This window comes from Piliocolobus tephrosceles, chromosome 8 (genome assembly GCF_002776525.5).
Source record: "Piliocolobus tephrosceles isolate RC106 chromosome 8, ASM277652v3, whole genome shotgun sequence".
Lineage (NCBI taxonomy): Eukaryota > Metazoa > Chordata > Mammalia > Primates > Cercopithecidae > Piliocolobus > Piliocolobus tephrosceles.
The window spans coordinates 140,975,197-140,990,273 of NC_045441.1; the positions used below are offsets into that span (position 1 = coordinate 140,975,197).

General features: G+C 44.9%; 1 non-coding gene and 2 pseudogenes across 1 annotated transcript; 1 reads left to right on the top strand and 2 right to left on the bottom strand.

Annotated features, from left to right (window-relative positions):
• Window positions 1-783: 783 nt before the first annotated feature.
• LOC111551537 lies at window positions 784-902 on the bottom strand (annotated as a pseudogene).
• Window positions 903-2,627: 1,725 nt separating this feature from the next.
• On the top strand, window positions 2,628-2,734 carry LOC111551541. The gene has a single exon (XR_002734392.1). It is a non-coding gene; the product is annotated as a small nucleolar RNA U13 (small nucleolar RNA).
• Window positions 2,735-7,225: 4,491 nt separating this feature from the next.
• On the bottom strand, window positions 7,226-14,385 carry LOC111551420 (annotated as a pseudogene).
• Between the last annotated feature and the right edge of the window lie 692 nt (window positions 14,386-15,077).

A 15,077-nucleotide genomic window follows, 5' to 3' on the forward strand; every position in this document is an offset into this window, starting at 1 on the left:
AGGGCAAATCATTGCAGGATCCCAGATGAGCTGGCACACAGACATTGCGAGGAGGGTGCGATTCTCCTTTGTACCAGCATGCTTGCCAGCTTTTATCTAGTGAGATTAATTAGAACTTTTAGAAGTGCAAGTTAGGGCCATAAAATATTAACATTCATGTCACTGGTGATCTGTAAGTGTACTGAGAGAGCCTGGAGCGATTTTAGGGTATTGTTGCTTGAACAGGGATCTGGAGGTTTAGATGTCTTTTCCAGTGACGGTTTCTCAGAGGCTGCTCAGTGGCTCTGGATCCTCACCAAACTGACCCCTGCCATTGAATGTCCCTTGCCTCTGTGAGTTCATGCATTCGTCTCTCTCATCCCTTTCATGCTTGCCCAGAAACTGTAACGTCATGTTGGTACCTTTGTCATACACCTACGTGTGGAATCCCAGCTGTGGGTCTCTAGGAAAACCGCTGGCTCAGTATTCCAGGTTGTTCCTCCCATCGTTATCATGACCTCTGATGCCCCATCAACAGAAACTCCCACAACTAAATGCTCCCGGAAGGTGATGTTAATAACGGACTGGTTCATTTGCCTTACTTTCCTTTCTTTTTTTTTTATTTCAGAATAGCTGGGATTACAGGCACCTGCCACCACGCCCAGCTAAATTTTGTATTTTTGGTAGAGACAGGGTTTCACTATGTTGGCCAGGCTGGTCTCGAACTCCTGATCTCAGGTGATTCACCCGCCTCGGCCTCCCAAAGTGCTGGGATTTACAGGCGTGAGCCACCGTGCCGGGCCACACCTACAGCACCCGGTGTTCCCAGGCAGTCTCCCATCCAAGTACTAACCAGGCCTGACCCTGCTTAGCTTCCTAGATCAGGCTAGATCGGGTGCATTCAGGGTGGTATGGTGGTAGATGCTTGCTTTTTTTTTTTTTTTTTCTGAGATGGAGTCTTACTCTGTCACTCCGGCTGGAGTGCAGTGGCGCAGTCTCAGTTCACTGAAACTTCTGCCTCCTAGGTTCAAGCAATTCTCCTGCCTCAACCTCCTGAGTAGCTGGGATTACAGGCGCCTGGCACCACACCCAGCTAATTTTTGTATTTTTAGTAGAGACAGGGTTTCACCATGTTGGCCTGGCTTGTCTTGAACTCGTGACCTCAGGGGATCCACCTGACTCGACCTTCCAAAGTGCTGTGATTACAAGCATGAGCCACCGTGCCCGGCTGTAGTATCGTGGGTTTACATGAAAAGAAATATACAGTATTAGAACTCTGGGACTTTGATATGTTCTTGGTAAGATTTCGCAGGTACAAATGAATTGTCTCAGACACAGAACTCTCACAATGCACTGCTGGGGAGACGCAGAACCCCTGAGGGATCCTCTTCCCATATGCTGCCTTCTAAGGAATGACAAGACCTGACCACAACTAGACCCAATAGGCTAATGTGACCATTCAGCTCCATCATGTGAGGGGACGTTTGTCACACCTGAGGTTTCCCATCACCCTCTGGGCACCTTTCTCCAGTGAAATTTCCATGTTCTGAACTCTGCCGCCCCTACCAGGAAGTGTGAATTCAGGGCTGGGCGCGGCAGCTCATGCCTGTAATCCCAGCACTTTGGGAGGCCGAGGCAGGTGGATCACTTGAGGTCAGGAGTTCGAGACCAGCCTGGCCAGCATGGTGAAACCCCATCCTACTAAAAATGCAAACATTAGCTCTACATGGTGGTACGTGCCTGTAGTCCCAGCTACTTGGGAGGCTGAGGCAGGAGAACCACTTGAAACCAGGAGGCAGAGGTTGCAGTGAGCCGAGATTGTGAGCCACTGCGCTCCAGCCTGGGTGACAGAGCAAGATACCTTCTGAAAAAAAAAAAAAAGAAGTGTGAACTCAGACTCCCAGCCTCTGTGCCAGGAGACGTGGACACGCTTCCCAGCTCACACCCCTCAGATGCACCTGTTTTAAGCTTTGACATGACAGGGACCGGTTGACGGGAGAGGCTCTGTGCGCGGATCCTGCTCCGCTGGTGCTGGTGGTGGTGGTGACACCTGGCTGCTGGGGGCAGCAGCGGTGGCAAGAGTGAGTCCCTGAGGGCCCCTGTTGGGTTCAGCTATGCTTGCAGGAAGTCACGCCCCCAGGTTCAGGTCTCGGGAGAGGCTGTGGCCGTGGCCGTGAGAGTTGCTGCAGGAAGCTCAGTCTCAAGGCCTTTCCTCTGACCCCTCTCAAGGGGGGTTGAGCCTGTGAGTTATTTGAGGTCTTTAGCAAATCTTTTGTGTGTCTGTCTTTTTCTGCTTAGATTAGCCATGGTGAATTGTGTTTTGAGTTTTGTTTTTGGTAACTAAAAATCCTGACCCTTAAACGTTGGTACCAGGAGTGGTCCCAAGCAACAGACCTTCAGGGAAAGCGGGATCTGAAGTTTATTATCTGAAATGAGTGGGTCTGAACACAGAGAGAATGCGTTTCGTGTAGAAGGGTGGGCACCAGGGCGAAACTGGTACTTCAATGAGGGCTTTGTCATGATCTGGACAGTCCCAACCATTGAAGGCAAGGCTTTGTGGGGAATGAAGGGGGACAGCCATGGAATGTGATGGAAACAAGAAGGTTAAACTTGGCGGGTTATTTGGCTGCTTTTAAATACACTGGAGGACCCTCTGTAGTTCCCGAGCATGATGATTGGGTGTTCACGTGCATGTGTGGGATGTGCCACCCTCTGAACCTTGTTATGATGTTGGCACATTACCCTGGACCTGACCTTGGATAAACAAACAAACAAACAAACAAACTGGAGGCCAGGTGTGGACATGGGCGTTCCTTACTCCTGGACAAACCTTCCGTGTGCTCCTTGTCCCCTGTGGCAGAAGCCTGCCTGCACACGCCTGGGAGGGATTTCTCTTCCCAGGAGCAAATAAGTTTGTCCCTGAGCAGTTTCTAGATTTAGAAAAGATAAACATGAAAATTTTGATACAAATTTGAAGTCCTGGGAGTTGTGATAATGAGCGTGGCTGTGAACATTGCTTCCAGTTCTGGAAGGACCTGTGCGGCTGCCGCTCTCAGTGGGCTTGTGGGACTGGCCTGGGACCCAGCCACTCTCAACAAGGTCCCCAGGCCAGAATTGCTCTGAAGGTGTCTTTCTTTCTTTTTTTTTTTTTTGTTTTTTTTTCTGGAGTCTCACTCTGTTGCCAGGCTGGAGTGTAGTGGCGTGATCTTGGCCCACTGGCTCACTGCAACCTCCGCCTCCTGGGTTCAAGCCATTCTCCTGCCTCAGCTTCCCGAGTAGCTGGGATTACAGGCACCTGCCACCATGCCTGGCTAATTTTTGTATTTTTAGTAGAGATAGGGTTTCACCATGTTAGCCAGCATGGTCTCGATCTCTCGACCTTGTGATCCGCCCACCTCTGCCTCCCAAAGGGCTGGGATTACAGGCGTAAACCACTGTGCCCGGCTTTGTTTTTTTTTTTTTTTTTTCTTTTTGAGACGAAGTCTCGCTCTGTCGCCCAAGCTGGAGTACAGTGGTACGATGTCAGCTCACTGCAACCTCTGCCTCCCGGGTTCAAGCGATTCTCCCGCCTCAGCCTCCCAAGTAGCTGGGATTACAGGCACACGCCGCCATGCCTAGCTAATTTTTGTATTTTTAGTAGAGACGGGGTTTCATTATGTTGACCAGGCTGGTCTCGAACTCCTGATCTCATGATCCGCCTGCCTTGGCCTCCCAAAGTGCTGGGATTACAGGCGTGAGCCACCATGCCCGGTGAAACTGTCTTTTGAGATGTTTCTTGGTCTTTAATGTACATCTCAATATTCACATAAATGCTTGCTTAAGTGCTGTTGAAAAGCGAAAAAAACTTGGAAATAACCTAAATGTCTGCAGTGGGAGAAAGTCTGAATTTATCACGGTAGAGCCAGGAAATGTAGGTGTTAGGTAGATGCCGGCAAGTTGGAGAACTAAGTTTCGAAAGAGTTTGTCAAAAGCAGAATGTCTCAAAGACGTCCCTTCAAACGGCTGCATCATATTTGATTATATGGATACACAGGACTGGAACTTCTTTATCTGGGTTCTTCTTTTTAAATAGTAAAGTTGTCTTCAGTTATATTTGCTATTAGAAATAACTTGATGGTCTTTTTTAATACAGAATTTTCTATTGCTTAAAACTTTCCTTAAAATAGATTCCTAGAAGGGGAATTTCTAGATCAAATGGTTTGGATTTTAAGGATTTCCAAAATGCTTTTCACATTTGTGCTGATTTACCCCCCTGCCACTGTGTAGGAAAAGTGAATTCTATTTTCCCCAACATTATTATTATTATCTTTAATTAGAATGCCTAAAATGCTGTTTCATATTGTTTTAGTTTATACTTCTGGATTATCACTTTGGCTGACCATTTGTATTTTTTTTGTTGTTTTTTTGAGACAGGGTCTCACTCTGTCACCCAAGCTGGAGTGCAGTGGCGCAATCACGGCTCACTACAGCCTTGACCTCCTAGGGTCAAGCAATTCTCCTGCCTCAGCCTCCCAATTTTAGTATATGTGCTGCCGAAGCGAGCACTGCCTCAGCCTCCCAAGTAGCTAGGACTACAGGTGTGTACCACCATGTCTGGCTAATTTTTGTATTTTTTGTAGAGACAGAGTGTCACCATGTTTGCTGATCTTGAACTCCTGGGCTGAAGCTCAAGCGATCCTCCCACCTCAGCCTCTCAAAGGGCTGCTGACCACTTTTAATGATTTTTAAAGTTACTTGTGTACTTTCTGGGAATTACCTGTTTACACACTGGGCCCATTTTTCTATTGAGTTTTAGTGTTTTTCCTATGAATTTATACAAACTGTTAACTGGGGCAGTTCATGGTACTGCACACTGCCTACCTGCAGCTGGCCTTTGGAAACCCTTTAGTTCAGTAATAACGAGTGACCTCTGTCTTGTGCCAAAGTGTTCTTCTGCTAATCCCAAAGTTAAGAGCTTATATCTTGTCCAGGCAAAAGGAGACGTGTCCTACGCAGATTGTTTGTATGTAACAAGAGTGTATTTTTAAAACCATGGGAATAACTCAAATTACAATTCATTTAAAATACAATCCTCTTGCATGGCTCATTAAGTGAAACCTGAAGGAATCAATGTTAGATTTATTTGTTTGTTCATTTATTTTGAGACAGACTCTCTCTCTGTTGCCCAGGCTGGAGCGCAGTGGCGCGTTCTCGGCTCATTGCAACCTCCCACTCCTGGGTTCAGTCGATTCTCGTGCCTCTGCCTCCCAAGTAGCTGGGACTACAGATGTGCACCACCACACCCGGCTAACCTTTTTTGTATTTTTAGTAGAGGCAAGGTTTTGCCATGTTGGGCAGGGTGGTCTCGAACTCCTGGCCTCAAGTGATCCACCCACCTCGGCCTCCCAAAGTGGTGGGATTATAGGCGTGAGCCACTGCGCTTGGCCAACTTAGAGTTATGTGTATGCAGTGAGTAACTGATCTGTTTTATTTAGACCATGACATTGTAAGTGATTTCTTGTCTTTAGAAAGTGACAGTCCCAAAGCTGCTGTATCAATAATTTTGTTAGATTTGACAGCAATAGAATATTTTGAGGATATTTGTTTGTGATAAACCACCAAAAGGGAGGGCAAGTAGGAGCTGGACTGAAGGTCCTAAGTGAGCGCATGACATCTGGGAGTCCAGCGGCCGCTGCAAGGCACTGGGATAGCATATGAGTTTTAACCGACCTCCAAGGAAAATTTCATTACTAAGAGGGAACTTTTAAGACAAAAAGTAATGTGGTATTGTTAGACGCTGATTCAGAGGATACAAAAATGATGTTTTTTTTTTTTTTTTTTGAGACAGAGTCTCACTCTGTCGCCCAGGCTGGAGTGCAGTGGTGCGATCTCGGGTTACTACAACCTCTGCCTCCCGGGTTCAAGCAATTATCCTGCCTCAGTCTCCTGAGTAGCTGTGATTCAGGCACTCTCCACCACGCCCGGCTAATTGTTTTTGTATTTTTACTAGAGATGGGGTTTCATCATGTTGGTCAGGCTGGTCTGGAATTCCTGACCTTATGATCCACCCACCTCGGCCTCCCAAAGTACTGGGATTACAGGCGTGAGCCACCACACGGGGCCCATATAAAACTGATTTTTAAGAGAAGTCATAGGAAAACCACAAACTTAGTCTCGCGTAGCAGAGCCTCATTTACAGGCCAGCTCCCAGGAACTAGTCAGAGTTGGCTGGGGACTGGTTCTCTAGTCTTCCTCACGTTTACCGGAGTGAGCTTGCTGTTGCTAGTTGTGCACTAATGGAAGATGCCTTCACACTGCCTTTTGTGACTTTTCCTGTCACCACCCTCTTTGGACAGATGCAAACTGTGCACGCAGCAACTCAGTTTTCATGCAGCCAGGTTTTCTTGCCTCCTTTTTTTTCTTGAGTAAATGCTATCCTGTTTTTACTGGGGTGAAAGCCTTTGTAGTCATCCCTAATTCTTTCTCTCCCATTCTACATCCACGCCATCAGCCTAACATGAAATGTGCGTCTGCCGTTTTCCGCCACTTCTACCCCTGACGGCCGCCTGTCTAAGCCACCAAGGCCGTGCATCTTCTCTGCAGAAATTACCTCCTGACTGGCTCTTCTGTGTCCACTCAGGCCCTGGCAACTGACTCTGTGCACAGCAGCCAGAGTGATCCTTCCAGAGCATGAGTCAGGGAATGGCACTGCCCAGGACAGAACTTTCCAATGACTTCCAATGACTTTTATTAAATTAAAAATAAAAATAAAAATCTTTACCACGACCTTCAGATCGTTCCTGCCCTGGCCTCTGACTCCCCCTGAATTTGCCTCCCAGCCTTCCCTGTTGCTTCTCGAGTCTCTGCTGCCTCTTGAGCAGGCCAGTCCCCTCCCATCCAAGGGCCTTGCAGATATCTGGGCTTTGCTCAAATGCTCCCTCCTCAGACATGCCTTCCCTCACCACCTCATCTAAAACAGCACCCTCATCACCACCTGTCACCTCTCTCTTCGTTATTTTTCCTCCTAGCACCTGTCACCACCTGACATTAGATTATATAATTGTCTGTTGATGTGCTTGTTATTATCTGTGTACTCTCCCTACTCCCATCTTGTTCACTGTTACACCCCCACTACCGAGAACAGTATCTGGCCATAGTACATGCTCAGTAAGTTCAACATTAGTTGAAAGAATTTTTTTTCCTTTTTCTTTTTTGAACATAAACTCAAGATTTTATTATGTCTTCATAATAAAACAAAAGATGACACTTAGAACTGGATCACTTGGCCCTTTCTCTTCTTCCCTCCTCCCAGTTCAAAATGCTCACATCTTTAACAGCCAGCACTCTCTTAGATCTGCAGTTGGGCTCAACGCACTCAGGCCTTAGCACAATCTTCTTTGTAGTTTTAGCCTTTTTCTAGAAAATCAGCTTAGTCTGCCCACCATAGCCACTCAGCTTCCTGTCATAACCCGCTCTCCCTGGGCCTACAGAGAATCCTTGTCCTTGTACTGTGTCACTTTGTGGGGATGGTGTTTGCCACACTTCTTACAGAAAGTCCTGTGGGTCGGCCAGGCGTGGTGGCTCACGCCTGTAATCCTAGCACTTTGGGAGGCCGAGGTGGGCAGATCATTTGAGGTCAGGAGTTCGAGACCAGGCTGGCCAATATGGTGAAACCCCATCTCTACTAAAAATACAAAAATTAGCCAGGCGTGGTGTTGAGCACCTGCAATCCCAGCTCCTCAGGGGGCTGAGGCAGAAAAATCACTTGAACCCAAGAGGCTGATGTTGCAGAGAGCTTAGATTTCACCACTGCACTCCAGCCTGGGTGACAGAGCTAGACTCTGTCTCAAAAAACAAGCCAGCAAACAGACAAATAAAACAGAGTGGGACGCTCTCAAAAAAAAAAAAAAAAGTCCCAAAGGTTTTAGGAACCTTCACCATGTTTGCAGGAGCACTATTGGCACAGAAGGTGAATTTTTTTTCTTTTTTCTTTTTTTTTTTGAGACGGAGTCTCACTCTGTGGCCCAGGCTGGAGTGCAGTGGCTGGATCTCAGCTCACTGCAAGCTCTGCTTCCCGGGTTCACGCCATTCTCCTGCCTCAGCCTCCCAAGTAGCTGGGACTACAGGCGCCTGCTACCTCTCCCAGCTAGTTTTTTGTATTTTTTTTTAGTAAAGACGGGGTTTCACCGTGTTAGCCAGGCTGGTCTCGATCTGCTGACCTCGTGATCCGCCCGTCTCGGCCTCCCAAAGTGCTGGGATTACAGGCGTGAGCCACCGACCCGGCCGCGAATTTTTTTTCTTAATCTCAAATGCAATAGTAGAATGAATGAATGTTTGAATCCATTTTTATGTCTTCTACCTTTAAATCTGAGTGGATAGAGACCGTCTCAGCTTTGGAGTGACCTAGGTAATAAGATGGATAATGAGAGAGTTTCATTTCAAAGAAAAGCATCCAAATAAGGAATGTTGTGGGCAGTGTGTGGGAAGAAAGGTTAAACAAGAAGGCAGAGCTCAAGTGAGTGGGCAGCAGGAGAATCGAGAGGGGAACGTTAACTTGGAGAACTTTGAAACTATGGACTGGGCTTTTAATTCTGCTTCAGTTGATGCCAGAGAGATGAAGCAGATTTAGAAGGTTTCAATCGTTTTGCGGATGTTGTTGCTATTGTAGTTACCATTTTCAGCAAGATAATTTGTTAAGTGCTTAATTGGTAAACAGAGTTTTCTGGCCAGCTACAAAAAATAAGTCAAATTAATATAGTCAGTAGAATAGCAAGATTGAGTGGAACTACTAAATTGAGGGGGCAAAGGAATAAAGAAAATCAGATCAAAGCAGCAAAACACAGAATGGGGAAAAAAGCCAAACCATAAAAAGCAAGATAAACAGAGAATATGAGGATATTAAAAATTAGACCAGCCGTATCAAGGATCATTAAAATTTTAAATAGGTTAAATTCTATTAAAGTACAAACAATCTTGATTGCATTAAAAAGTTACAAGCTTTTTACAAGACATACATCTAAATAGGAAACATGAAGATATTAAAAATTACACCAGCCATATCGAGGAGCATTAAAAATTTAAATAGGCTAAATAAAACAGTTAAATAGACCAAATTCTATTAACATACAAAGAAACCTACGTTGCATTTAAAAGGTTATGCTTTTTACATGAAGTACATCCAAAGCAGAAATTTCACAGCAGGGCTGGAAGTATAGGATGGACAAACAGAAGGAAAAATAAAGAAAGCAGGACTTGCAATAGATACGACAAAAAGCATTAATGGGACTAAAATAGATATTTATATTAATAAAATATATTAATTAAGATACAATAATAATTATTTATGAATTGAGCAGTATAGCTTTAAAATAATAGGTAAACCCTGTTGGAAATAGTAGAATTTGACAAGGCAATGACAATTAGAGATATTAAATTCTTTAAAAAAATTAAAAGATCATATGCCGGGCACGGTGGCTCACGCTTGTAATCCCAGCACTTTGGGAGGCCTAGGCGGGCAGATCACGAGGTCAGGAGATCTAGACCATCCTGGGTAACACGGTGAAACCCTGTTTCTACCAAAAATACAAAAAATTAGCCAGGCGTGGTGGTGGGTGCCTGTAGTCCCAGTTGCTCAGGAGGCTGAGGCAGGAGAATTGCTTGACCCCGGGAGGTGGAGGTTGCAGTGAGCCGAGGCTGTGCCATTCCACCCGGGGGGAAAGAAGGAAAAATTTTCTAAAAAAAAAAAAAAAAAAAAAAAAATTGAAATGTAGTCAGAATAAATCTGACTTTATTCAAAATAAATCTGGGGAATTTATTCCCCAAAATATTCCATGCAAATTTCATGTTTAATAGGTAAATTCTATCGAAACTTCCAAAAAATTATAGGTAACATAATTTTTTTGTGATTTAACTGCTCCAGAGAATAGGAGGAAAAATGGAAAGAATTTCAATTCATTCTACAAGGTTAGCATAACCTTAATAACAAAATTGGGCAAAGATACACTAAAAAGAAAATTATAAACATTGATTTAAAATGCCAGATAATACATTAGCAAATCAAATCCAGAAATCAATTAACAATTAATAGGTAGGGAGACATAAAATTGTGAAATCTACTACCAATGTAATTTGCTATATTAAGAGAGAAGCGTGGAAAAACAAAATTATTTCAACAGATGCAACAATCAGTCCTAAAAAATTCTTAGTAACCTAGGAATACAAGGGACCAGGCGCAGTGGCTCACGCCTGTAATCTCAGTACTTTGGGAGGCCAGTGTGGGTGGATCACCTGAGTCAGGAGTTTAAGACCAGCCTGACCAATATGGTGAAACCCTGTCTCTACTAAAAATACAAAAATTGGCCGGGCGCGGTGGCTCAAGTTTGTAATCCCAGCACTTTGGGAGGCCGAGACGGGCGGATCACGAGGTCAGGCGATGGAGACCATCCTGGCTAACACGGTGAAACCCCGTCTCTACTAAAAAAAATACAAAAAACTAGCTGGGCGTGGTGGTGGTGCCTATGGTCCCAGCTACTCGGGAGGCTGAGGCAGGAGAATGGCGTGAACCCGGGAGGCGGAGCTTGCAGTGAGCTGAGATCTGGGCACTGCACTCCAGCCTGGGCGACAGAGCGAGACTCCGTCTCAAAAAAGAAAAAAAAACAAAACAAAAATTAGCTGAGCATGGTGGCTGGCATCTGTAATCCCAGCTACTCAGGAGACTGAGCCAGGAGAATCACTTGAACTCACGAGGCAGAGGTTGCAGTGAGCCAAGATCGAGCCACTGCACTCCAGCTTGGGTGACAGAGCAAGACTCTATCTCAAAAAAAAAAAAAAAAAAAGGAATACAGGGAAACTTCTTCACTTTGATAAAGAAGTAAACAGCAGCAACCACACTTAAAGGTGAAAACACAAGCCATTCTCCTTAAAGTCAAGAATAGGATGAGGATGCTGTGTAGCTCTACTACTAGTCAGTATCTTACTGTAGGCCCTAGCCACTGCGAGAAAATAAGGAGAGCAAACTACCTTTATAAAAGGAAATGACAGACTTATTGCTTACGGATGATATGATTGGTTATTTATGAAATCATAAGAATCAACTAGCCAAGTGTGGTGGCTCACACCTGTAATCCCAGCACTTTGGGAGGCCTAGTGGGCAGATTACTTGAGCCTATGAGTTTGAGACCAGCCTGGGCAACATAGTTAGACACTGTCTCCACACACACGCACAAAATTAACTGGGCCTAGTGACGCATGCTTGCAGTCCCAGCTACTCGGAAGATTGAGGTGGGAGGATCACTTGAGCGCAGGAGGTCGAGGCTGCAGTAAGCCATAATCGTGCCACTGCACTCTAGCCTGAGCGACAGAAAAAAAAACAAAAGAAAACAGAATAATTCAACTAACTGAAAATTTTTCAGATAAAAAGAGCACAACAGGATAACCAGTTATGAGTAAAACACGAATAGATTAATAGTATTGGCAGGCTGGGCACGGTGACTCACGTCTGTAATCCCAGCACTTTGGGAGAATGAGACTCTGTCTCAAAAAAAAAAAAAAAAAACATAGTAATAATAACATTGGCAATAATGATAAATCAGAAAACTTAATGGCAATAAAATTTTATTTAATAGCAAAACAAAAGCCCACCAAAACCATAAAATATTTAGGACTAGGAATAAGAGTAAATGTGTGATGTTTATTTTCCCTGTTATGTTTACTCTCTAAAACTCGGGAACATGAGGAATATCTGAATCAATGGAGCTCTGCATTGCTTCCTAGTCAGGAAAGCTCATTCTTATGAAGATGCTAATTCTTTCCAAACTGATTCATAAATTCAATGCAATTTTAAGATGAAATACAACTCATTTAAAATTGTATCTTTGTAAGTTGATTTAAAAGTTTATTTGGAGGCTGAGCGCAGTGGCTCACGCCTGTAATCCCAGCACTTTGGGAGACTGAGGCAGGCAGATCACAAGGTCAGGAGTTCAAGACCAGCCTGGCCAACATGGTGAAACCCCATCTCTACTAAAAATACAAAAATTAGCTGGCCATGGTGGCGCGTGCCTGTAATCCCAGCTATTCGGGAGGCTGAGGCAGGAGAATTGCTTGAACTGGGACCCGGGAGGTGGAGGTTGCAGTGAGCCGAGATCACACCACTGCACTCCAACCTGGGCTACAGAGCAAGACTCTGTCTCAAAACAAAACAAAACAAAACAAAACAAACGGTTTTGGAAAAATAGCTTGTGGAAGAAGAGTCAGATCTATATATATATATATATGTACGTATGTATAAAAATATGTATTGCTTGAGCCCAGGAGTTTGAGATCAGCCTGGGCAATATGGTGAAACTCTGTCTCTATTAAAAATACAAAAACTGAGGTGGGAGGATCACCTGAACTTGGGGAGGTCAAGGCTGCAGTGAGCTGTGATCGTGCCACTGTACTTCAGCCTGGGCGACAGAGTGAGACCCCATCTCAAATAAATAAATAAGTAAATAAAACTACAAAAATACCGGAGAAGGCGATGTAAGAGGATGTTTTTGCAATGTTGGTGTAGGGAAGTCTCTCCTACACAAGATGTCATCCAGAAGCCATAAAGACAATATTTTTAGATTTGGTCACAGAAAAAAAATTTAAGTTCTACTCAGTGGGAGATATCATAAGTAAAATGAAAAGATGACCATCTAGGAAAGGCATATAATGATAAAAATAATAACAAGAGCCAGCATGAATATAGGGCTTATGATGTGCTGGGAATGGTGCTAGGCGTTTTACATGCATTATCTAACAACAACTGGTAGGTATTATTACTGTTCCATTTTACAGATGGAGAAACTGAGGTCTAGGAAGTTCACCTATATGCTAAAAGGGTTAATAGTGTACTGAGCATCTGCTTTTTTGGGTTGTTCAGCATCCCCTTTCCCTAAGGAGAGTCTCTTTTTGGCTTTGGAGTTCAAGAAGAATGGACCTTACCTTTGGGTTGACAAAGCTTGAAGGACTGAGGTGTCCTGTGGCCACCAGTGATTCTGGCTACAGAAGGAAAAGCTACCTGCAGAAGGATGGCATCAAGGCAAACAGATGAGGGACGGTGAAAGGTAAATGGAGAGAAAGGTTTGAGTTATTGGTAGGGTCCCTGGATCCTGTTGCACCTGAGTGTGGATCTACTCTTGGGCTTCCAGTTACGGGTCAGTGAATTCCCTCTTTTCTTCTTTCTTTCTTTCTTTTTTTTTGGCAGTCTTACTCTGTCACCCAGGCTGGAGTGCAGTGGCGTGATCTCAGTTCACTGCAACCTCTGCCTCCCGGGTTCAAGTGATTCTTCTGCCTCAGCCTCTCTAGTAGCTGGGATTACAGGCCCCCAGCCACCACACCCAGTTAATTTGTGTATTTTTAGTAGAGACGGGGTTTCGTCATGTTGGCCAGGCTGGTCTCAAACTTCTGGCCTCAGGTGATCCACTTGCCTCGGCTTCCCAAAGTGCTGGGATTACAGGCATGAGCCACCGTGCCTGGCCAATTTCCCTCTTAAGCTAATTTGGGTAGTTTATTCAACCCTAAGAATCCCAAACGCCCTGGCTAGGCTGATATAATATTCTTAGTGTGTAAAGACTTCAGGCCGGGCGCGGTGGCTCACGCCTGTAATCCTGGCACTTTGGGAGGCCGAGACGGGTGGATCACGAGGTTAGGGGATTGAGACCATCCTGGCTAACATGGTGAAACCCCGTCTCTACTAAAAAATACAAAAAACTAGCCAGGCGCGGTGGTGGGCGCCTGTAGTTCCAGCTACTCAGGAGGCTGAGGCAGGAGAATGGCCTAAACCCGGGAGGCGGAGCTTGCAGTGAGCTGAGATCCGGCCACTGCACTCCAGCCTGAGCGACAGACAAAGACTCTGTCTCAAAAAAAAAAAAAAAAAAAAAAAAAAAGACTTCAACTACTTCAACTGCAGAACAAAGACAGACCAAGATAGCCAATGGGCAAAGCATGTGAGTAGAAACTCAATGAAGAAGCATGAACAGGGGTTAGTTCTGAAGCTCCTTTCTGGGGTCCATGCCTCCCGTGTGGAGGACCAGTACTGTTTTTACCCGTTTCTCCTGAGGTCTCCCCACTGCTGAGACGGCATCTACAACCATCTGGGTGTGCAGAGGGTTTTTCTTGAGCTCACTCTGCCTTACTATATGGACCTCTTATTTGGTTCTCTGAAATAATCTTCCTCAGAGAGTTAGAAAAGATGAGAAATTGGTAGTGGCATATTGTTTCTGAAATATTAAGGTACTGAGAAAAGATTTCCCCCATCGTGTGGCTTCTGAGAACACCACGTGTGTGGGGGGGGCTCAAGTGTGCCACGGGAGGGGTTTTGCTCATTAACCCGCTCCTTCTCCAGGATTCGACTGCCCTCCCACGTGGCTGGCTGCGGAGCCCGTAATGAAGCTGACAGCGCATCCAGGCACGATTTTTCTTCCTTAATGCATGGCTTCTTCAGAACAGAACCAATCAGAGCTTTATTTTATTCCGTTTCGATGAATCGGTTGTGGGATGAAGCTTCTTTAATGTTGGAGAAAAAGTGCCTGGATGAGGGATTGATGAAGAGCAGAGAAAGTATGTCACCACCAAGTATGTGGCATGGCCAGCGATTTGTGATAATTCAGTTGCAACCTTAGCGAGGGCATACTCTGTGTTCAACATTGTGTTAGATTCAGAATGAGTAAGAAAGGTCATTCTTGCTGTCCCAAAGCTTTCAGTCCAGTTGAGGAGATGAGATAGGGGACCAGGAGGCAGTAGTGGGCATCTCTGATTCACCCACAGAGGGGATGAGGCTGAAGGTTGCAGAGAGTGAGACGATAATGGAAGTAAAGACATCAAAAGCATGTTTTAGACTCTGGTTCCTTTGGGGCAGGAAGGAAGCAGTTTAAGACGGGTGCAGATGTATTTACATTTGTAGGATACTGATACCAGACTGAATTTAATATAGGTTCACTTCGTCTCCTTAAACGTAATAAGCTGGACAAGAAGCAATGACGATCTATTAGCAAGGAACATCGTAATTCCCAGTTCTACTGAAAGGAACATGGCACCTTGGAAAACTATTATTCCAAGCACAGGACAGAAAAATGTCAAAGACTAGTAGATGTGAA